The following is a 24,317-nucleotide window of genomic DNA, read 5'->3' as shown; positions in this document are numbered from 1 at the left end:
GTGATTAAGAATCTGGATAAGGAAAGATTTTCTTAGATTATCAGTCAGAATCATAGGGGTCCTCAGAGGAGAGTCAGAGGAGAAAATATGGCAAAAGCAGGTGTCAGAGTGTCACTGTTTAGGAAAGACTCAATGGAAAGGGTTACAAGCCAAGGAACGTGGGCAGCTTAGTCCTGGTACCATCGGTGTGTAATAAAGGAAAGACAAGAATCAAAGAGAATTCTTTCATGTTTGCAGTGTCCCTACCTGTTATGGTTTGGATATGAGGTGTCCCCCAAAGCTCCTGTGTTAATGTAGGGATGTTAGGAAGTAAGATGAATAGATTGTGAGAGCTGGGACCTAATCAGTCCATCCTAGTTTGAATGGGCTGGGTGGTATCTATCGGCAGATGGGACGTGACTGGAGGAAGTGGCTTACTGGGATCGTGCCCTGGAAAGTTACATCTTCCCTGTGGCCCCTTCCCACCTCTCTCTGCTTGAGCAGTTCCTCTCTACCATGCCTTCTGCCACGATCTTGGGCCCAGAGCAATGGAGTCAGCCATCTATGGATTGAGACCTTAGAAACTGAGTCCCAAATAAACTTTTCCTTCTCTAAGTTGTTCCTGTTGAGATTTTTTTTGTTTTTTTGGTCACAGGATGTCACATTTTTGTCCCAGTGATGAAAAAAATGACTAAAACATTTCCCAAACTCATGTTGAAATCTAATCCTCTATGTCAGTATTAAAAGGTAGAACCAAGTGGGACCCTTAAGAAGTGATTATATCATGAAGACTCTGCCCCGATCAGTGGATAAATCCTCTCATGCCTTCATGGTTAATGGGTTATCTCAATGGTGGATCTGTTATAAAAACCACTTTGTCAAACTATGTGATGCCCTGAACCACTTTGGGACTCTAGAATCCCCACCAGCAAGATCCCTCCCCTGGGTCCTCCTAATCTCCAGAACCACAAACTGGATTAAGCTTCATTCCTTCAAAGTTATCTAGTCTGTCATCATAGCAACATAAACAATGGGCTAAATTAACACCCCTCTAAATAGTCACCCACCCTATGTCTAGAAGCCCATTTCCCTCCAGCACCAAAGAAGCTTTTGGCTTGTTACCATTTGCCTTCCCTAGACCTGGTGATTCTGACGCTCTTCAGAAGGTGCATTAGGAAGACACGGAGCAGTGTCTGGGGAGGGTGCCCAGAATAAAAAGAAAAACAGGGACTGAAAGGGCACAGAAACAGACAGGGGGCCAGTGTAAAAATGGCTCTGAAGATGCTGAGAAGGGCAGAAGAGAGGGAGACTGCAGAAATGAAACCAGGCATTCGGAAAAGAGGCTGGAGGGAAGCAAGCAATTTGAGATTTGAAGACGCAGGAGGAAAAGTAGGAGAAGCACAGATACAAAAATCCCAGCCAGTCATGGGCCTAAAAGTAAATCTCCTTCCTCTCCAGAACCGCTGCTGGGCACAGAGCTGACCTTTACAGGCCAGAGGCCACCTGAGCCATCAATCCAGGCCCCACACTGCTACCACAGCCAGTGGGAGTCACACATGTGGGACAATGGCAGAACAGAGCCTGGGAAACCAGGGGCTCCCGCCTGCTCAGGGGCTGCGTTTTCTCTGCTGTCTTGACACAAAGCTCTTGTTGATATCCAAGTGGCTCCCCGTGACCTAGGATGTTCACAGACCAAACTCGGAGGCCCCTGTTTCAGTCTTAGGCCTTTTTTGCAATTTTTCAAAACAGTTATCTCTAGGAAATCGACCCCATTCTCAATTTTATATATAATTTCTGTTTTTCAGGAGTGTGGCTTATTGTGGAACGCTTATAGTCAATATCAGTTGACTTTTGTTTTTGTTTTTGTTTTGTTTTGCTACACTGCTTTTGCTTACTAAAAGATTGAAAGGCTTGGAATGTAGCTCAGAGGTAGACTGATTGCCTAGCATGTGCAAGGTCCCAACTTGGATCCCTAGCACTACAAATAAAAAACTTAAAAAGGAGAAAATTCATTAAATATATATAAACATAAAATATATATAGACATACGTGTGTTGGATGTGACTATACTGAGTATGCAGATACTATGTGGCTATTCTATGCCCCTCTGTATACATACATATCCATATAACACCTCCATAATCAGATTTTTAAGAAACGAAAACAAAGCATTGCAGCGTATTTTAATAAGCCCAGATTCCCTCTCTAGATTCTATTTTCATTTTTTAAAAGTGCACATCTCACATTGAGATTATTTCTTAGCTCTCTAGATGATTTACTGGGACCTCACTTACAAGGACTCCTCTCCTTGTTTTTAATTTCACCCTTTTCAATTGACTTTTGTATGGATAACCACTCATTTGTGTAGGCTTTATCCAGATAACTTTTAAAAACAGTTTTTTGCCCATGCAACTTTTAATTGTTCTTCTCCAAACTGCATTTGGCACATTGACACTCCCTGGGGGTTGGGGTTTTGGCTCACAGGGCTCTTTCTTCCTGGGTCAACACTGGGTGGTCTCCCAGCCACGTCTGGTCAGGAGGTATCGCCAACAGCTCTGTTTCAGGTTTTTCACACAGTTCATTTTTCTGTCTCAGTTTAGGGGCTGAGATATTTTTCCTTGCTCTTTCCTTGAAGTGGCTGTTTAATTTACACAGGGGATGGCATTGACGGACACCTTGCCTCCCTGGGTATCAAATCTGTACACAGATGAGCAAACAGGACAGGAAGGTAGGTAACTTTCTTCAATCTTATTTCAAAAATATTTTCCTGTTTGCCCTGAAGTTGGAGGACAGAAGAGTAAATATGTCTTAATCTTTACTTAGACAATTTATTTACCAAGTACTTACATTGTGCTTACCATATTCAAGGTAGGAGTGCTCAGTGCTTTCCATGTAGGAACTAATTCAACCCCCAGCTAATGATCAGAGTGCTACGATACTCCATCATTTATTGATGGGGAAATGGTGGTACAGAAGGTAAGTGAATCAGAGCTTGTCCAAAGTCACAGTTCTGATGGCAGTAAGGGCAGGGCTGTGTGTTCAAATGCAGACAGTCAGATCCTGCCTCTAAAGCTGTTAACTACTAAGTTAGGGTGGGGTAGGGGAATGGGGCACAGATCTCTTACTTTATAATTTCTCTAATGGTGAGTCCAGTGTTCCCAGGACTAATTTTGTATCTCTTCACATCACATTCAAGTGCTTTTTTTTTTCAAAGTATTGTATAAGAAGTATTACAAGTCAGAGCAATGACCGAGTCCCACAAACCTGCTCAGGTGTTCTTCTTGCACCCCTTCCCTTTCTTAAGCCAGCCAATGGACTGGGCTTATCATTCTGGAGAGTCTGATGGCATTTGCATCTCTTTTCGCCTTGTTATTTCCATCACCTCCTTCCTGCAGCTTTTTGTGAACTTTTTCATCAACATGCAAGGCCCCTCTATGTTTTGAGAGCCACACCCTTTTCAACCAAACAACCACAGATGCCATACATAAATAAAAAGTGACCTTTGCCCATGAAAAGAATTTTGATGAATTGCAGGAAGTAATATACTGTGCAAGGAAAACAGCCTTTGATCTTTTTATTCCCCCTTAATGTAAATCACTTCCCATGAAGAACAATCTGAGTCTAATGAAGTTCTTTAAGTGGAGACTACAAAGACCCCCAGAATATTAGAGAAGACTTGTGCGGGTCTCTGATTTATTCCTCCTAATGGAGACTGTGGATAGGGGAGGCAGGAGGAGGTTGAGGATGAAGAGGGAATGACCGAGAGTTTTCAAGTTAGTCAGTGAATATTTCTTGGCTATCAAATGTGGGCAGAACTCTTTACAGCAAAGTTTTAAACTATGGACTGGGGCCCATCAGTGAACTCTGAGACTAGTGTAGAAAGAAAAAGAAAGAAGAATAGAAAACAGTGTATAACATAGTAAGGAAAGCATTTATGTGAAATTTTTCTAAAGGTGTGTGTATACAGAAGATGTATACTAAATTGTGGTGTAGACTCTTATTTCTTTCTATATATCATGTTCTAAAAGAGCTTGGCTAGAACTACTCCAAAAAAAAAAAAAAAAAAAAAAAANAAAAAAAAAAAAAAAAAAAAAAAGCTTTGGAAAGCAACCAAGTTATTCTCTCTAACCTCTGACAGCTTAAACAGAAATGACAATTAAGGCAGAAATGTCAATTCTTAAGGTTCTAGAGCTTTTAGGGGGATTTTATACAGAAGATTTAGAGCAGGGTAGAGTGAAGAGGTCATCTGGGGAAAAATAGGAGGGGTCAACTACAAGGGGAGCAGGTGACTATTCTTGATAATGAGTGTGGACTTTTGAGGTGAAGTCAAGGGGAAATTCTGAAGACTGAGGTCAGAGTCTAGGAAGCATGAAGTGTGAATGTTCCAATTTCATGGGCTGGAAGAAGAGGTCTAAGTTGCAAAATGGCTGATGAAGGCAGATGGTGAAAATATTTTCTTGGTAGAGAAGAAGGAATAGGAGGGATCAGGGGGCCTGGAGTGATACCTAGATCCCAGTTGACCAAAATGAAACCACAGACAAGTTTGCTTTGATCTGGTATTTTAAAATTTATGAAGTTCCCAAAAAAATTGGAATTACCAGTTCCTCCAGAAAAATCAGAAGACCTAGCACCTACAAGTCTGGACGTAGGTGTAATAACAATCTCCTGGAGCTGTGTCCCATGCATAGCCACTAGCACATTCAGGTCTTTGGATTCAAATTAAGTTAAAAATTCAGTTCTCCAGTTATAGTATTCACATTTCAAGCATTTAAAAAACTTCATGTGGCTAGTGTCTACTGCATAGGGCAGCACAGATGTAGACTATTTCTATCGCCACAGAAAGTTCTAGAGGACAACAATGTTTTTAGACCCCATGGTTGTCACTATTTAATACTTTCTTGCCCTGGCCAGTCCCCCGCCTTTTAGTCACCTGTCATACTAGTAGGTTATACTCTGCAACTCCTGCACATACTGTGCCTAGTTTGTCTGAAAATCTCAGTGACTCAATCTTGATGACTGAGACCTATCTCATCTGAAGTATCTTGAATTGAGTGTGTGTGTGCGTGCGTGCGAGCTCGCATGCGCACATGTGTGAAAGAGAGTGTGTTTTCTTTGTGAAGTAAGAAGGGACATGAGAATTGTAGAAACTGTAAAGGATACCACACGAAGTTATTAGAATGGAAGAAGAGTGGGTTGCCGCAGTCTGGCTGGGCACAATCAGGAGCCACTTGTCAAAAGAAACTAACTTTATTTTTAGAACCACACACGCCAAACAAAACAGCCTCTCAGGAAAAATCCTCAGAGCCTCAACTGCCACCACCGGCTTTCCACAAGCCTCTCTCACAAGCTTCTCTCCACCTCCCACAATCCTCCTGCTCTTGAGGCCGATTGGCTGGGTCACGTGGGCGGAGCCAAAAAAGTCCCCTAATGAGCAGCTCCGTGGTCTGAAAGGGCAGGGAAACAGCCCAATGAGCATCACCGCAGAGGAGCCAATCAGCTAGATGTTGCTGGGGCCGCTGTGAGCCAATCATCAGCCGGCAGCTGGAAGTTTGCTGGCAGCTGGAAGTTTGCTGGGGCCCCTTCGGCTGTGGCTCTCAACAGTGGGTCTTGGTTAATGTTCACTACAGAGAAAATTTTTAGAAAATAGACCTTACCTGTAAACTACAAGTACCCAACATGACAGGTGGAAAAGAACCAAGAGGACCAAATTCAACTAGGGCAACTTACAGTAGAGCAACAAGTAGCTTCCCAGATTGCCGCAGTCTGGCTGGGCACAAATGCCGCAGTCTGGCTGGGCACACAATCACGAGCCACCACACAGCTTGTAGATTCAAACAGCAACTCTTTATTCCCAAACTCACACCAGCCGTCTACAATCACGTTCTGGGGAAATCCACGTTCTCTGCCCAAATCCACCACCACTGGGCTTCTGTGTCCCCAAAAATACTGTCTGAATCCCGTGAGAACTCAAGGGGAACTCAGGCAGCAGGATACGCCCTATTCCCAGCAGGAATAATCTTAAACCTGGAACGCCCTAAACCCGATTATCCTAAACCGGGAACACCCTAAACTCGGATCTGCCTTGGTCCTTGAGCAAGGTCACCTACATGCAATGTCACTGAAAAATGTCCTATTTCCACGAGTCCTTCCACTAAGCAACATGGGGTACGCTGGCAAGGAAATTGTCATACCTACTTGGCTAATGGCTCCCAGCACCAGATAAAATTAATAGATCAATATTCTATTAGAACATACGAAGCTATCACTTCTAACTCTGCCCACACAGTGTGCATACAAGGCACAAAAAACAGCAAGGGGGTTTATCTGTAAGGAATCTGTTAAAACAAATCATATTGGAGAGAATCATTTGCCTTTTATTACCTAACAGTTCTAAATCAGATAAACATAAATACAAATATCATTTGTGTCATCATGATCATTGAACAAGTCATCTTTGAGCCCAGTAAAATCCCCGTCTTCTCTCTCATACACACACACACACACACACACACGCACACACTTTAGTTTGTAAAAACACAAAGCAGAGTGCAGAAGACCTAAAAGGGAAGTTTAGTACCCTGAGAGTTACTGTGTATGGACAAATTTGGGATCCAAGTTGGATTTTAGCAGATTTTAAGTGTTATTTCTTCTGTCTTGGGTAACTTGCCTTAAGCTCTTTTGCTGTGGAAATGCATGGAAAATATGAGAGGATCCTGAAAGAATTCTTTTGGCACTGAGAAAATTTTGTTTTTCAACCTGCATTTGTTCATTGTCGTCACTACCTACATTTTTTCCATGTTCACATATGAAAATAATTATTCTTCCATTCAGGAAGTCAGTTTTTAAAAAGTCAGTTTGGCTTCAAAGGATCCAGCACCCTTAATAGGGTCAGACTAGACCAGAAGACAGCTGGGCAGGAGCCCTGGCCTGGGAGTAATCTGTACTTTCCTGCCTGGTTACCTCTTGGGACTTGTGTCTGAGTCCTGGAAATAAGGGCTGTGTCCCATCTGACTGGGGAAGTAAAAGTGTCTGACCTTCAGAGGTGGGAATAGCTCACAAATAGAGAACCGAAGTCCCCATGGACGACTCCAACAGTTTTTCTTGCAGAAAAGACCAAATCATCTATGGCTCAGTATGTTCTACCAGAGAAAGTCTTTGGGTAAAAGGGCCCAGGACTAGGGCCAGAGCCCTGCTGTCTTGCCCCGGATGTGTGACCCTAGGCAAATCTTTTCAGCATCTATGAGTTTCTGTTTATTCAGGTGTATGGGGGGTTTCAACTGGTTCAGTCTTCATTTTGGTCTTATGTCTTTCTTACTGGATTACCATCATTGTAACTATAAAATCAATCTTTATCTCAAAACATCAGTAACATGACAACGTTATGCTCTGATGAATAAGACAGAAAGCCTTACCATTTGCACATGCTGTAAGAATTCATTACCAAAGAGCCCTACACCAGGGGCCATTCAAATTGTAGCCAGCAAAAGAACTTGGGGGGCTCATTTAAATTGCAGATTCCCAGGATTCTCCTCAAGAGATTCTCTAGCAGGTTTGGGTGGTGCAGGGAATTAACATTAGCTACCATACCACATGATTCAGGGTCTAGAGAGAATATTTTAAGAAATCTGAGACTTGTCTACATCCTTGATATTTTAGGAAATCTGAGACTTGTCTACACCCTTAGCTCTCTCTGCACAGCTGGTCCTCAACTCCCTATCCCCAGGCTCAGTCCTCACTGCTACTTATCCTAGGGACAGATAACCAGCTGGTACGTCTTCATAATATAAGTTTCATCGAGAAGCAAGGGGCCATCTGACCCTGTGTCAGCAGCTAGCAAGGAAGCTAAGAGGGGAAATAAAAATTAACAATGTCTATTTTCCAAAACATTCACCTCCTAGACCACATAAGCACTAATCAAAGCATGCACAAAATTACAGCACATCATGTCTGAGGATGGGAGTTATAATAGATCCCATTTCCATAATTCTAACATGCTACAATTTCCATCTGATGAAATGTGGCTGTGAAATTAAAAGTGTCATTTGATGTGAGAAAGTTCTAAACCCAGGCTAAAACCGGAGGAAGATATCTTTTAGAGTTTTGAAAGGAGGGTAGAAATATGACAGAAATATAAAACACTCTCTTGAAATTTATTAACAATTTAGGTGATATAATAAGAAAAGAAGCTAAAACTCTGCATGATGACTGAGAGGAAAATGTCTTTGAAGATGTTTCCTTTTGACAGCTCCTAGGACAGTGCCTGGCACACAATAGGACCTCAGTATGTAATTATTGGGTGAATTTGCTGAGCACAAGCTGGGGGAGAAGACTGGAGGGGAAGAGGAAAATGGTCTAAGAACCAGACTTCCTGAGAAGCCAGAAGGTTGGCCATTTGAGGAGCTGAAGAGAGCATGATAGACTTTGAAGGGAAGGCAGATGAATCCGTTTCTCGGAGCTTCTGCAACAAAGTACTATAAACTAGGTGGCTCAAAATAACAGAAATGTTCTTCCTTTTCTAGAGGCTATAAGTCCAAAATAATGGTGCTGGGAGGGCCATGCTCCCTCTGAAACCTATAGGAGAATCCTTTCTTGCTGTTTTGTTGCTTCCGGTGGTTTGCGGGTCACATTTGACATTGCCTGGCCCACAGCTGTGTGACTCCCAGCTCTTTCTTCATCTTCCTGTGCCATTCTCCCCGCGCACCTCTGTTTTTAGTTGGTACCTTCTTGTAAACACACTAGTCCTATTGGATGACTGTTCCAGTGTGACTTCTACTCCAGTATGACCTGATCTTAACTAATTAAACCTACAACAACTGAATTTCCCTAAGGTCACATTCTAAGTTACCAGGGGTTACAACTTTAACATATCTCTTTTGGGGCAACACAATTAAATTCATAACTGTGGGCATTTAAAAATCAATATGAGACACCCGTTAGGATGGCTGTTGTTTATAAAACAAAAGACAGAAAGTGATGGTGAGGATGTGAAGAAATTGGAATCTTTGTACACCGTAGATGGGCATGTAAAACAGTGGCACCTCTGGAAAACAGGATGGCAATGTCTCAAAACATTCAATGTAGAATTTACCCTCAGATTCACTAATTCCACTTTGGGGGATAGGTATCCAAAGCAGTGAAAGCAAGGACTCTAGCACCTATTTGCACACCTGTGTTCATAGTAGCATTATTCCCAATAGTCTAAAGACGGGACAACCCAAGCATTTACCGATGCATGAAGGGAGACGCAAAATGTGACACATTCATACTATATTATTCAGCCTTAAAAAAGAACATTCTCACATGTGAATAGTGATTAGAAGGAACCCATGAAAGTGCCCTTAAAATATAAAGAATATATATTTACATGGGAGAACAAGTTACCTAAAAATTTCAGAGGTCTCTCCCCCATATCCATACTTCACATTTCCATAGCATATTATTATTGTCAGTTGAGAAAATAGTTTTATAAAGTGTACATTTCATACTAGGTTATAGATATATGAACCTGGCCGTAAACTCTCTGGAAGTTGTACTATGTTTTTTTAAGGTCCTTTCTGATTCTTTCTATAATTTTAAGTGACTTATCTAAACTGGGTCTATTGTGTCAAAGGAAGGAGACCAGGACTTACCTCAGAGGCCTGGTATAGGCCTGGCCAGAATTTTCTCTGCTTTTAATAATCTTGGGTTTTTCATCTGTGAAAGTGGGCTAATAATTCATAACTTCTCAGTGATTGTTGGGGATGTAATGACAGACACCAAAGCAATTTTTACCACATCAGGGAGATATTTGTTACATTCTATTTAGTACTTGAATAATTCACCTCAAAGTTTCAGGATATCAGAAATATGCAGCAAGGACACAAATTTTACTTAACTGAGTGGAAGTATATAGACTAAGGCTCCCTCTCCACCCAGAACCCAAAACTCACAAGATGAGTTAACCTCACAGGTTTCTGACTTTGCACTTGTTATATGCCATGAATGTGCAATGGCTTTTTATACTATATAGCCCAATAATGTTTTTGTTTTACATGAATAACACCTTTGCATTAACAACTTTATTCCTCAATGATTGGAGAATGAGCTGCCTATATAATGCCCCATCACCTTCAATAATCGAGGGTGATTTTTTTTTCCCCCTGTACATGGGACATGTTCCTAGAAAACCATGGCACAGCTGGAGAAATCAGAAAATAAGCATTGACACCTTACTACCATTTAATCCTCAGACCCACTCAAGTTTCACCAATTTTCTCAAAATTATCCTTCATAGCAAAGCAATCCAATCCAGGATCACACATTACATTCAGTTGTCATGTCTCTTTAGTTTGCTTCAATTTGGAACAATTAGAACAATTCCTTTCTTTAACTTTCATGACCTTAATACATTTAAATTTCTAAATGGGCCAAACTCAGCCTGCTCACCTGTCTTTGGAATAAAATTTTACCAGAGCCCAACCCTGTCTATTCATTTACATATTGTCTGCGACTACCTTTGTGCTACGGCAGCCATTGAGTAGTGGTGACACTGTATGGCCTGAAAAACCTAAAATGTTTAGTGTTGGGACCTTCACTGAAGGACCCAAGGAAGAGAAATGAAAAGCTTACATATTGGAGAGGAAGAAGACTGGTTTTAATTTATTTTATTGCTTACATCCAAAGTCCTAAGGAATCTATAAAATAACTTCTAGAACTAGTAAGAGAATTCAGCCAAGTTGCAGGATATCAAGTCAGTATTTAAAAATCTATTTTATTTTCATATATCAGCAATAAACTTTGGAAAACATTTTTTTAAGAAAACATTAAAATGGCATCAAAACCAAAACTTATTTAGAAATAAATGAATAAAAGATGTGCAGTACTGCTACGGTGAAAATGAAAGAATGTTCCTAAAAAAAATTTTTTTTAAAGATATAAGTAGAAAGATTTACCACGTTCACCTATTGATCAAAATTGATAAAATGTCAAATTCTCTCAAATTGATTATAGATTCAATACCATCCTAGTGAAAATCTCAACAGGAAATATTTATTTTTAAAATTGTCAAGCTGATTCTAAAATTTGTATGAAAATGCCAAGGACCTAGGTTAGCCAAAACCATACTGAAAATGAAAATGAAAAACCAAGTTAGATGATTTACACCACATGATTTTAGGCGGTCCTTGGAAACCAGCCTCCCGAAGACCCCCACTTCCTGATGTTCATGTCCTTATGCAGTCCCCCTCCCACACTGCATCAGGGTTGGTCTGTGTGACCAACGGATTGTGGCAGAGGGGAGGTGTGTAATTTCCAGATTAAGTTACAGAAGACATTACTGTCCTCATCTTGAGCCCTCTGTTTGTCTCTCTTGCTCTTTCTCTGAGTTCCTGTTCAGAAGAAGGCCAGATTCTTTGTCATGAACAGTCCTATGAAAAAGGCCACATGATAAGCAGCAAAAGTCCTTGACCAACAGCCAGCAGGGAACAGAGGCCTCTCCCAACAGCTACACAAGTGAGCTTGGAAGACTCTCCTGTGCCAATCCAGCTGTTAGGTGACTGCAACCTGGCCAATAGCATAGCTGCAACCTCATGATGGACTCTGAGACATAACCTCCCAGCTTAGCAGCTCTCGGATCCCTGACCCTCAGAAATAGATACGGATGGTCTGCTGTGGATAAGTGTTCGTTGTGTTGCACTGCTCAATCTTGGGTAATTTGCTATGCAGCAATAGATAATAAATATAAAGACTTAGATTTTAACCTGCATTATTTATGACAGTGTGGCATTGATGTAAGAATTGACAGGCAGATCAGTGAAACACAATGAAGTCCTGAAATAGACCCCACATATATGCTTATTTGGGTTTGAATAAAGCAGAAAAATAATTCAATGAGGAAAGGATAGTCTTTTCAAGAAAAAAATTAGAGGTTCTAGAAGACCCCTTATCATACTATACACCAGAAGCAATTGAAGATAAAACATTGAGAATTTCTTGCAACACTGCAACAGGTAAAGATTTCTTAGACTGACACTAAAGGCACTGTAGTTAATTTTGTGTTAACTTGACTGGACTATGGGGTGCATATATTTGATATATTTCCTATTGGTTTTGTTTTTCTTGAGGATCCTCAGTAATATGGGCACTAATTATAAAAGAAAATAAAACTGCCATACTGGATATTATCAAAATTAAAAACTTCTATTCATCAAAAATATCATTAAGACAGTGAGAAATAATTCTCAGTACATTTACTTAACAAGGGATTTTTATCTAAAATATACACCAAATTTTAACACCTTAGTGAAAAAGACAAAGCAATTATTAAAAATCAGGTAAAAGACTGAGCAGACATTTCCTAAGAAGATATATAAGGTGTCAGAAGCAATATGAAATAATGCTCAGTGTAATTACTCATCATGCATATACAAATTAGAGCCACAATCAGAAATCATTTCACACTGCTTAAAATGGCTAAAAATATAAAAAATATAGCCAAACCTTGGAAAGGCTGTGGAACAATTGGAATCTTCATACATTATTGCTGGGAGCATGAAACAACCTCTTGGGCAAAAGTTCTGGTGGTTCCTTATAAAACTCAACATATACCTCATGATGATCCATCAGTTTACCTAGGTATTTACCCAAGAGAGATAGAAGACATATGTCCACAAAAAGACTTGCGCAAGAATGTTTCTAACAATTTTGTCATAATAGCCAGAAGCTGGATTCAAGCCAAATGCTCATTTAATAATTGAATGGACAAGCAAATTGCAGTATATTCATGTGTGGGAATACTACTCAGCAATAAAAAGAAATGCACTGCTGATATATGCAACAAAATAGACGAAAAGAATGTTGCACCAAAGAAGCCAGAAAGGGTGCCTCATACTAGTATGAGATGTTACCTGTTAGAATGGCTATTATGGAAAGACAAATGGGAGCAAATGTGGGCAAGGATGTGGAGTGAAGGGAACTCATGCACGATGCTGATGGGATTGTAAATTGGTAAGCCATCATGGAAAACACTATGGAGGTTCCTTAAAAAATTAGAAACAGAACTAAATGCACAAGCCAGCAATCCCATTTCTGGGTGTGTATCCAAAGGAAATTAAATCAGTGTCTACATACAATGTTCATTAAAACTTTATTCACAATCGCCTAGGTATGCAAACAACCTAAACATCTGGTTAAAGAAAATGTGTGTGTGTGTGTGTGTGTGTGATTTAACAATGGAATAAGTGCTCAGAGATGTGTTGTTACTTGATTTCATTGTTGTATAAATCATAAAGTATACATATACACACTAAGATGGCTATGATGTCACTAGGTGATATAATTTTATGAGACCCCTGTGTATATGCACCATTGACCAAAATGTCATTATGTGTTTTATGATTTTGTGTGTGTGTGTGGGGGGGGGGGGAGGGGTGGAAGAGAGAGAGATGGAATACTATTAAACCTTAGAAAGAGTCAGGGGGTAAAAAATAAAAGCCTGCCATTTGGGACAACTTGGATAAACCTGGAAAAGGTTGTTAGAGGGCAAAGAGAGAGTAGAAAAGAGAGCCATTCAAATGGAAAGGAAACAGAAATGAAAGGGAAAGTTAAATATTCACTTTCTATTGAATCTTTTTTTTTTTTTTTTTGCAGGGGTGCACTGGGGATTGAACTCAGGGGCACTCAACTACTGATTCACATTTCGAGCTATATTTCATATTTTATTTAGAGATAGGATCTCACTGAGTTGCTTAGTGCCTTGCCGAGCCTGGCTTTGAACTTGTGATCCTCCTGTCTCAGCCTCCTGTGCCACTGGGATTAAGGCTTGAGCCACTGTGCCCAGCTTTATTGGATCTTTACACTCTTTTGGACATGCTGTCCTTTTCCATATGTCTTCTCCTTAAAAGGAGATTTCTCTGCAAGGATGGTGAAGTGTCTTAGAAGTCTGCATTTCCCAAACCTTCCAGCACTATTTTATGCAGACTTGATTTGGTAAATATTAGAGAAAGAGAAATTAAGAGAGCTGTGATTTAAAATATTTTCAGTGGGCTTTCTACATCTTTTCTGGGATAGCTGATTGCAAGTTTCACAAGAGCCTAGCACAGTGTCAATAATGCCACAATAAACATTCATTGATTAACTGAAGTGTACACTACAGAGAAAAATAAATGCGGTCCTCTCAAAGCCCTATTGTCTGGCCCCCACCTTACCTCCAAGCAGTAGAAATGTTTAAATATGCTTTTTGTTGTTTTATAGCCATTTGCATTTAAATTGGGTGTGTCACTGTCACGTTTTATTAGCTATTCCTCATACCAGTCCTGTGAGGTTAGCGCTGTTATCTGCATTTTACAGGCGAGGGCACTGAGAGGTGAAGCAACTTGCCTGGGATCAGATGGTACAATGAGCCCCTGGAAGCAGTGGATTTTGGTGCACAGGACCCGCCTCCCAGCCAGCAAGGCTAGTCCATAAAACTCTGTGGCTGGGAACACAATAAAGAACTGTGGCTTTTCTGCAGTAGACTTCGAAAGTCATTTTAATTGCATTAATTCATATGAAAGAATTGAGTTAGGATTGCATTTCTTTGGATGGATTATTTTCTTGTGAGCAGATAGTTTGTTGTTGTTGTTGTTGTTGTTGTTTTAGTAGGTACTTGATTGGGCTGCCTAGACCCAAGATCCTTGAAGGAAGACGCTCACTCCAGAGATTCATCCCCATTATTTCCTGACCAGACACTGGGCCTCCCAGAAGTGTCTCTCCTTGCAGCAGTCTCCCCACAGAGCCCAACCATGTAGCATAACCCCTAAGCAATATTTGAATTAGAGTAAATAAATTTTATGAAATAAGAAAGTATTTAGAACGTATCTAATTATAAAAATTTTAACATGGTCCAAGAACTTCCTAAAATTGAATGCACAGTAGTCTCCCCTTATCTGTGGGAGTTATGTTCCAAGATCCCCAGAGGATGCTTGAAACCACAAATAGTACCAAATCCTATATACACTATGTTTTTTCCTGTACATAAATACCTTTGATAACATTTAGTTAATAAATGAAGCAAAGTAAGAGATTGATGATAAAAATTTATAATAAAATAGAACAATTATAACAATTCACTATAATAAAACTTATGTGAATGTGGTCTCTCGATCTTTAAAAAGGTTACTTGAACACAAGCACTGTGACACCACAATAGTGCATTGGAAAACTGAAATGGCTACTCAGTGACTATAGGGTGGGAAGCCTATAGAGCATGGAATGAATAAAGGGAAGATCCACGTCCCAGACGACGGGGAGCATGGCTACACCAGATTTTATCACCCGTCTTCACACTACTCAGAACCACACAGAATTTAAAATTGACAAATGGTTTATTTCTGGAATTTTTCATTTAATGTTTTGAACCACAGTTAGGCAGGGGTAATGGAAACCAAAGGACGCTAAACTTCAGATAAAGGGGACTGCTCTACAAACAGTGGGTGCAGATACACATGGCATTTTCTTCTCCTGAGAGGATCAAGATTGCAGGCAGTTCTCCTTAGAAGTGAGAGGTGAATTGGGAAATCGAAGCTCAGTGAACTTAAGGAGCTTCCTTATATGTCACACAGTAGAATCCCAGCTCTCCCTTATAATAGCAGGACCTTGACAATTATCTTTGTTCCTGGAACAAGCATTGGAAAAATGACATCCCCGGGCTCTTTAACTCATTGACTTCATCTAAGGAATTGGTTTCCCCCAAAATGGTATCTTTGATCAAAATAAAACCACCAACCTGGCTTTTCCCTTGTCTGATACAATTGCACTCTGGAGGCTGGCGGACGTTCGACTCACAATGGAGCTCACACTCCTTGATGTCCTTTCCCTTCCTAGCAGTGTTCCCAGCATTCCCAGTTCTGATAACTCTGCCCAATATGGTTAGCAATATTATTATTGCATCACTCACTAACTCCCTCTGTGACAGTGGATGATTTGATTAAGACAAGTGGTTTTCAACCTTGGCTGCACTTTAGATTCACCAAGGGAGCTTTTAAAAAGCCCCTCCCAGTGGCCAGGCCACACCCTGGACCAATTAAATCCAAATCTCTGGAGGAAGGACTCAGCGGAGAGCCAGTTTTTAAACCTCTTCAAGTGATTCCAGCATGCAGCCCAAACTGAGAACCACTGACAGAAATGAGAACAACAACAAAAAAAATTTCAAATTTCTTAGGCACTTATTATGTACCAGGTGTTTTACATGCGTTAGCTTATTTATTTCTCACTGACTCAGATCGGCTACTTAACTCCTCTAAAATCTCACAGCTGGAAAGTGGCAAAGTCCAGTTCAAAATCCCAGTCATTATAATTCCTGAGGCATGCTTTTATCACAGGAACAGATGGTTTACTGAAAACTGTCTGTATAACATAAATTTAGTGAACATTGAATATGGCACCACCTGTTAAACACCTGGTACGTAGTAGGTGGGCCTGAAAAATCTCTGTCACCATCTTTCAACCCATCCACTTTTCTAGAATGTTCCTCCTGGCCCATGCAATGACACGACACACAAGACTTTAAGATCAGAGAACTTTGAATTAATCCCAGCAGCTCTGCAGTTTATAGCACCTTTTGTATATACTAACCATGTTGTATCAGAATTTCATTATATGGGGATGTTCAGTTTTAGGGAATATATATTAATGAACCATATAACTGAAAATGTGACCTGCCTATTATATACATTTTATTGAAGCTTTTAGCTCAATATATTTTAATTTCCTATGGCTACTAATTTTCCCTCTTGTCATTATGGGATAAATAGAGGCTCCCCACTTAAAATGAGGGGAAAGTTGTCAGCTGCTATGCAGATGATGTAAGCAGCCCATCATCCACCCACTGTCTTCGCAGGACTACAGCAGGAAGCTGTGCCTAGCAGTTCTGACATTTACTCCCAATTCCAGTCTATTTGTGAGGGTCACAAATCATGTTTTCTGTTTTGTTTTGTTTTGTTTTTTTCTGAATTAGTGGCATCCGCCAAACTGGCGTGGATAGAGCAGGGAAGTAGACAAGCTTCTTCCTCAGAGTGGGACTGATTTTGGCATCTGCCAAAGACAAAGGGATGATGACTTTGTCCAGAGTGGCTCTCTGGGCCGACTGGCATGGAAGTAATGACAGCTAACGTCCATAGCAGCCTTCTGAGCCAATATCATCCTAGATGTTCCACAGAGAGCGAGATGGGCTGTTTCATGCAGGGCTGTCTGGATTCAGAGTCTGGTCTCGATTCACAGAACCATCCCATTGGTCCTCAAAATCTGCTGTCTCCACACCTATAGATAAAAACAACCAAAGACCAAAAATACATATTTTTTTAAATTATGCATCTGCACTGAATACATACAGACTTTTTTCCTTGTTATTATTCCCTAAACAACATAGTAGAACAACTATTTACATAGCATTAGATATCATAAGTAATTTAGAGATGATTTGAAGTATATGGATATGTGCAGGTTATATGCAAATACTGCACCATTTTACATAAAGGACTTGAGCATCCTTGGATTTTGGAATCCATTGGGTCTTGAAACTAAGCCTCCGATGACACTAAGGGACAACTGTACTTTGGACCATCCCTCTAGTGGGTTGGGGGATTGCCACTGAGGAATTAAAGGGTCTTTGTCAACCTCAGAAAAAGGAAGGACCGAGACATATATGGCTGGGCCTCTCTGTGCCCTTCCTTTCTCCCTTATTCCTCCAAGTCACAGTTTCCCTCCAAATCCTCTGAGATGGAGGGCACCACAAGAGGACAGAGACAGTAGTATCTGAGGGAAGGAGAGCAACTAAACATCTATCTCTTCTCCCTTCATTCCTCCATTCATGAGCCCGGCATCAAGTGCTGGCTGTGTGTCCAGCATGGTTTTCAGTTCTTCCTACATATTAACTCAGAGAAGTTCAATCCCTTGTCCAAGATCCATTGCTTGAAACGGTGGAACTCAATGGGGACAAGATCAGAGAGTCTGGCTCCATAGTCCACAACATTAGAACTAGAAGGCTCTTCTGGAGAAACCTCATTAGGCTTTCATTTGTTTCCATCTGTCTTGGTCGGGATCCTTGTCTGAATGTCGCCCTCGTATCTTTTTCCTTCATGCTAAGGAGGGTACCACTAGCTACTATTTCAAAGCTGTAATATAAGGACAGTTTAAAACCATCAACTACTAATTCATACCTCCATAAACAACAGAGGCAATTCTAGGAGTGATGGGAGGGGATGGGGGCTCTGCTTAAACAGAGATGCAGGGGCTTTGTCCTTAAAACAGGGTTTTTGAAGATACCCGATTCCTAGACATTGAGCTGACCAAGAGGTGATAAGAAGACAATGGCTTCCCGCCAATGATAAGATTGCCCCTTCACCCTGCCCATACCTCTGTAAATAGTGCCTTCCATGAACTCCCTTAAATAACCCCTCTAGAGCGCTATCACTTAGCTCGTGGTTCCTGACTGATTCAGTTAGGACTTGGAGAACCTATATAACACCCCAAAAGGAAAGTATTTCTTTATTATTGTATCTGCTTTGGAGTTAGGCAGACCTAGTCATGAAGTCCAGTTCAATCCCTTTCTAGTTGTGTGCTCTTAAGCAAATTACTTAGCCTCTGAGCTATACTTTCTTCACTCATTAAATGAAAGACAGTGGCTGTTAGGATTAAAAGAAATGGGATTTCCCTCTCTGCTGCTTAATAAAGGCGTTGCTGATCCAATAAATAAATAAATAAATAGCATAGGTAAGCTACCTAGCCCAGCGTTCAGGTACATATTAGTAATTAATAGAATTGGAAATGGCAAATGGGAAGATGTCAAATTCAATAATGCAATACAAATTCCATAATGAAATTATTAAATTGAGTTAATCTACACATTGCCTTCTTAAAAAAATTTTTTTGTCATAGGTGGACACAATACTTTTATTTTGTTTATTTATTTTTATGTGGTGGTGAGGATCGAAGCCAGTGTCTCACACATGTGAGGCAAATGCTCTACCACTGAGCCACAACTCCAGCCCCTTTTGAGGCTGATATTTTTTAAAAGGTGATAAGTCCCAGTTGGACAATGATGATGTGAAGCAAGGCACACACTACAAATGAACTATAAAACCTTTCCAAAGGGCCTTTTATCTATAGATCTGCATTCTCTTTGGCTCATCAGTTCACAGCAATTTTAGGAATTCATCTTAAGGAAATAATCAGACAAAGATGCGCCTTCAATCACGTTCATACTATCATTGTTTAGAGTATTTAAAATTGGAAATAACAAATATTTGACAATATAGAATTAAGGAAACCTTGGAAAATCCATACAATAACAAGTAGATGAATACAGGTGATTTTTTTAAAAAAAATGTCCATAACACATTGGGAAGTAAAATAAACAGTTACAAAACAGTGTTTCTACTCCATATTTTTTTAAAAACAATAAAGAAGAAAAATTGAAGGAATATATGTTGATATAGCCATTTTGGTTATTTCTGGAAGACAGGATCACAGTTAATGTCCTCTACTCACACACTTTGTATTTTCTACAATGAACATTTTATTGGCTGCAAACAACAAAAAAGCAAACCCTGGCAATTTAGCAGCCCCACAATGCCAGGACCCAGGTCTGAAATTTTCTTGACTTTTCCTTCGTGGACTTGAGGTGGCCCCTGTGTCCCAGTTGTCACATATGCATTCAAAGAGAGAAGAATGGGGACAGAAAGGACTACTCCAAGCAAAGGCAGGAGCTCCAGGGCAGAAGTAAGCCTGATGGGGGAGATTTGTGTCCCATGATCACTCTACCTGGAAGACAGAAGGGAGAAGGGGTCTGGGAAATGGGGTTGAGGAGCCACTTTGCAATCTCTGCCAAAATGGGTATTGCTTTTATAATAATAATTAAAACAAAATTAGTTACTGAAAATTTAAAACAAATAGTTTCTTCTGTTCTTTATTCCTCTAACACTTCACTCCCTATAGTCACCCTTCCACCCTCTCAAGCTGCAACAGCCAACAAGTTCACAGTCACTGAGCCAATGGGGCCAGGAAGAGTCAAGAACCCCGAGGAGGTGAGGAGCTGCACCCTCCTGCTGGTGGAGCAGACTGGTGGGCAATGTGCCGAAGAACGAGGAAGTCCACTTGCTCATTCAGTGGACCTTACTGGGTCTCTCTGGTCCGAGGTTCAGGCTCTGAAAACTTATCAATGGAGAGTTTTGTAATGTCAATTATTCGAGCCCTGCTCTTGTTTTCTAGACTGTGGGGAACTGGCCCTGGAATTTCATCTGGCTTGCTTTGGTCTCAGTAACCCCTCACAAATAAACTGCATGCCCTGCAATCTAGGAACGCACTAGATTGCCCGGGTTCAAATCCAGGCTGGCCACTTCCTTGATGTGTCCCTGCACCTGCTACTTAAGCTCTGGATTTCTGTTTCCTCCACTGCAAAATGGGAATGATAAGAGTCCACATTTCACAGGGTTGTTAGGAAAGATTAGATGAGTCAGTGTTTGTCAAGTGCTTAGAAGGTTCCTATCACATAGTAAATGTGATGTAAGTATTTGTTTTAAAAAATAAATAATTATGAGAAAGGCAGAAACAGCCTCATTTGTTCGAGATTTCATCTTACTTGACATAAAACTAAAAAAAAAAAAAGGCTGAATTTTCTTTTGTTCCCTGCTTGCTGTGCTACACGGTCCCTATAAGGTCCTTTCTTAGCATCTGGATGGCCATCTTAAGTGATAGTCTCTATTTTAAGGAAAAAGTTTTGCTTTCTCACCCAAGGGCCTTTCTGAGAAAGGCTTACCACTCCCTCATACCAACCCAACCCCTAACCACCCCCGCATTAAGATCTGCGTAGTTATGATTCCTAAGCCTGCCCCATAAAAGTCCTGTAACCCAAGCCTGTTTTGCCTCTATCCATCTACAGAGAGATGGCCTTTATTTGTCAGCCCTGACAAAGAAACTGTCTCCTAGGTATCTCTGCCTGGTCTCAGTCTTTCATTTCTCGCTTATCTGTCTCTTGTTCCTCACTTTCCCTTCAGTCCCGGTGACAGGAAAGAGAGTACACAGGAAGCTAAGAGCTGTAAATTAAGAGCTATAAGGCCCATACTGGGTGTTAGTGATTCCCCAATCTCCGCATATGTAGCAGATCACCTAAGGTTTAGGAGGCAGGTGCTATCCCCACCCTCATTTTATAAATGGCAAAGATGGCAAAACCACAGATCAGAGGGGTGGAGTAATTTGACCACAATCACTTGCCTACAGGTTCAACCCTGGTCTGCGTGACTCCAAAGCCCGCATACTCCAATATTAAGAGTGATCTTCGCCAGAGAGACTTTCCTCTACTTGATCCTGAAAGGTTAATATATATATATATATCAATCCTTAAAGATGCTTAAGGGGCTTTTACTTAAAAGGCTCTAGTAACAAATCATTCTATAGAATGACGTATTTCTCTATATTTAGTTTGGCACATTCGAATTTTCACATATGGTGTTTTCTAACAATACGGTTCTTCTCTACTGTTCAAAAAAATAAGTTCCAGGTCAGGCACTTAGCTAAAATTCTGGGTGTTCGTGGTATTTTCTCTCTTATGGGATTTGGAAACCTTTCTCTGAAGCTCAAGTAGTCCTTACTAGCAATAGATGAGGGTTTTTGTCACAGTCCTGGACATATTGCCTTGAAGCAGAAGCCTGGCTTAGGCCAGCTGAAATCATCAATAATTAACATCATAGATGTCTCTCAGGTCCAAATTCCTCCCTGATCAGCAGCAGAATTCCTTTCTGCTCTCTGATCTGTCATTGCCACCTTTTCACAGTGCCAGTTCCAAAGACAGAACCGACTGTTGCCCAACGTTTTTATTAACAACTGCACTCAATGCTCAAGCAAATGACACGTGTTCAAGGTGAGTTTCCCTGTTCTTTCCCTTTAAGAAAAAAAAAAGAGAAATCATTAAACCACACCCTACCCCACCCTTACCCTCTAAGTTCTTGAGTCTCTAGTGCCTGAGATAGAGCCAAGATTAAAAGAATTGAAAAGAAAGTGAGCTTTTTTTTTTTTTTTTCCCCTGAAACTTTTGTTCCCAGCTTATAAACACTCCCACCCCTGGTTGCAGAGCCCTGGGATCTGACCCAGTGTCATCTCAAGCCCCACTGGGGCCTTTTCCTTGGCTCTGGGCCTGTCCTGTGTCACTCCCCAACTGCATCCCAGGGGTATTAACCCTTCCAGGAGATGCATGCTAGCTTCCAACAGTATCTACCGTCCTGCAGCAGTGCTTATATTCTCGGCTACATAATAAATTCTATTCTTCTACCAGGGGGTTAAAGGATGCAGACAGCCAAGGAGCAGCTGCAAGGAAGCTCTGAAGTAGGTATCTCGTGGGTGGGGCCGGCTGCAGGCAGGACAGACCTGGAGAGAGATTAGGTGAAACATTAGCCAGGGCCTTTTGGACTCAGTCCAGTATCTTTCAATGATTTCTTTATGTGCGTTGGGTGCTGGGTTTATTTGGCCTGGGACAGGCACCCATTAGAAGATTTCACAATGATTTTGCCATGTTACAGTTTTAAACATGTGAACTCCGTCACCAAAGGAAATTTGTGTTTTTGCCATCTCCCCGCAGCTCTCCACCTCTCCCTGGGGAGCTACAGGGAAAAGTACTCCAAGCGAATTCATCAAAATGACTAGGTGACGCTCTCAAAATAATAAATGTTGTTACAGTCTGGATCTCTTTCAAGTTTGAGCTCATTTTGTGAGCTTGAAGATCCATACATCACATTGCATGCATATTATTTTTTTATAAAAGGACTATTGCACAGGGACAGGTAAGTTATTAAGACACATAAATGCAATGAACCTCAGAACACCAGACTGTATTTTAACTAAGTTAATTAAGCAGTTTGGCCAAGAAGAGGGCAAAGGATAGGTGCTGTAATAATTCCTTAAATTGTCTCCATAATCCAGCCTTACAAATTAGAATAGGCTAAAAGCTCCAAGCTCCTAAAACAAGGCCCTGTGAAATTGATGTGCACAGTTAACATCATAACAAAAAGAGAAAACACATGTTATATCTCCTTGGGCTTCTCTCACCTAATAGAAGATGTACTATTGTTAGATAAAGGTAAAAGCTTTGGAAAACATGAAAACCAATTCAAAACAGGTTAGTAAATAATAACAACAAACCCAAAAGAACAAGCAATGATTATTATTATTGTATTTTCAAAATACCTTCTAGGAGATCAACTTCAAAAGAATGTTTTTATATGAAAAGATACTTGTAGCTGGGTCCTGGGTTCTCAAGGCCTTCCTGCATGCTGCAGTAAGATTAGATAAACCCCAAGGTGAGACTGAGAAGGAAAATCTGCGTTGGAGAAAGGAAACTGGTAATGATGAGGTGGATTCTCATTTTATTTGATGCAGTTTTCTGATATTTCCAAATATCCATGAGCAAGGCATTTAAAGATCTGGATCCAAACCACCCACAGCCCTCGATAATAATTTATCCACGTCATACGGGCCACTAGGTCAGTTGATTGTGAAAGAAAATAGGAGCAAGGCTCCCCTAGCCTTATTGTGTATGTCCTTTGTCTCCAAATCTGAGCCCTGCTGCTAAGCAGGACTAAACCACAAGGATATTTTCTACCTAAGTAATCTCTTCTGTCCTGAGAGACTGCTCCTTAGATAATTCTTGCAACTTATTCTCAAAATAAATAAATTAATTAAATAAAAATAGGCTGATTGCAGTGTTGCCGATCCCAGCCTTTGTTAGCTGCCTCTATTAATCATGGCTGACAGGAGAGACTAGGGGTCATGGGTAATTGAATTCCAGCCAACCTTCAGACCTAATTCAAGTCAACCCTTTGACCTCTTCTTTGACCAAATCTGCTGCCAGAGCTAGTCAATAAATATTGTTTTTAAATTTCAAGAAACCTGTTTTTGAGTGCCTACTACGTGTTAGCTTTGTGAGGGATGTATCCATTACCTCTCGTCATTCATTCATTCATTCTGTCCACACTTCCAGCGGAGCCCAGACACAGTGAATTAAGAGAGGAGAGGAGACTAAAAAAGGTCATCTTGGGGTCAGTCCAGTGGGGCACCGTGTGTTCTCCAGACACTCTGACTTCCCATCAGCGCGGGGAGATAGATCTTTAGCATTGACAGGAAGCCTGCAGCCCTTTCTGCACACGGATATGGATGATAAGTGTTTTCCCTACTCTCCAGGAGAAGCTGGGCAGGACCTTGGGGTTCCAAGTCCTCCTTCTGCCGTAGTTGATGTGGGATGTCAGGTTATGTTATTTCACCTTTGTGGGCCCCGGGTTCTTATTTGTGATAGAGAACAGAGTGTGCACTTGGTGGGGGGAGAGAGGAGAGGTGGT

The 24,317-nt window shown here is 40.8% G+C and overlaps 1 long non-coding RNA gene across 1 annotated transcript; it reads right to left on the bottom strand.

Moving 5' to 3' along the window:
• Positions 1–15,301: 15,301 nt before the first annotated feature.
• LOC125610954 lies at positions 15,302–22,624 on the bottom strand. Its single transcript, XR_007341057.1, has 2 exons — positions 21,925–22,624; positions 15,302–17,253 (listed from the first exon to the last, which is right to left on the bottom strand). It is a non-coding gene; the product is annotated as an uncharacterized LOC125610954 (long non-coding RNA).
• Positions 22,625–24,317: the final 1,693 nt, after the last annotated feature.

Source organism: Marmota marmota, unplaced genomic scaffold (genome assembly GCF_001458135.2).
Source record: "Marmota marmota marmota unplaced genomic scaffold, marMar, whole genome shotgun sequence".
In the NCBI taxonomy this organism is placed as follows: domain Eukaryota; kingdom Metazoa; phylum Chordata; class Mammalia; order Rodentia; family Sciuridae; genus Marmota; species Marmota marmota.
The sequence above is the reverse complement of the archived record's forward strand: the minus strand, read 5'-3'. Positions and strand labels throughout refer to the sequence as shown.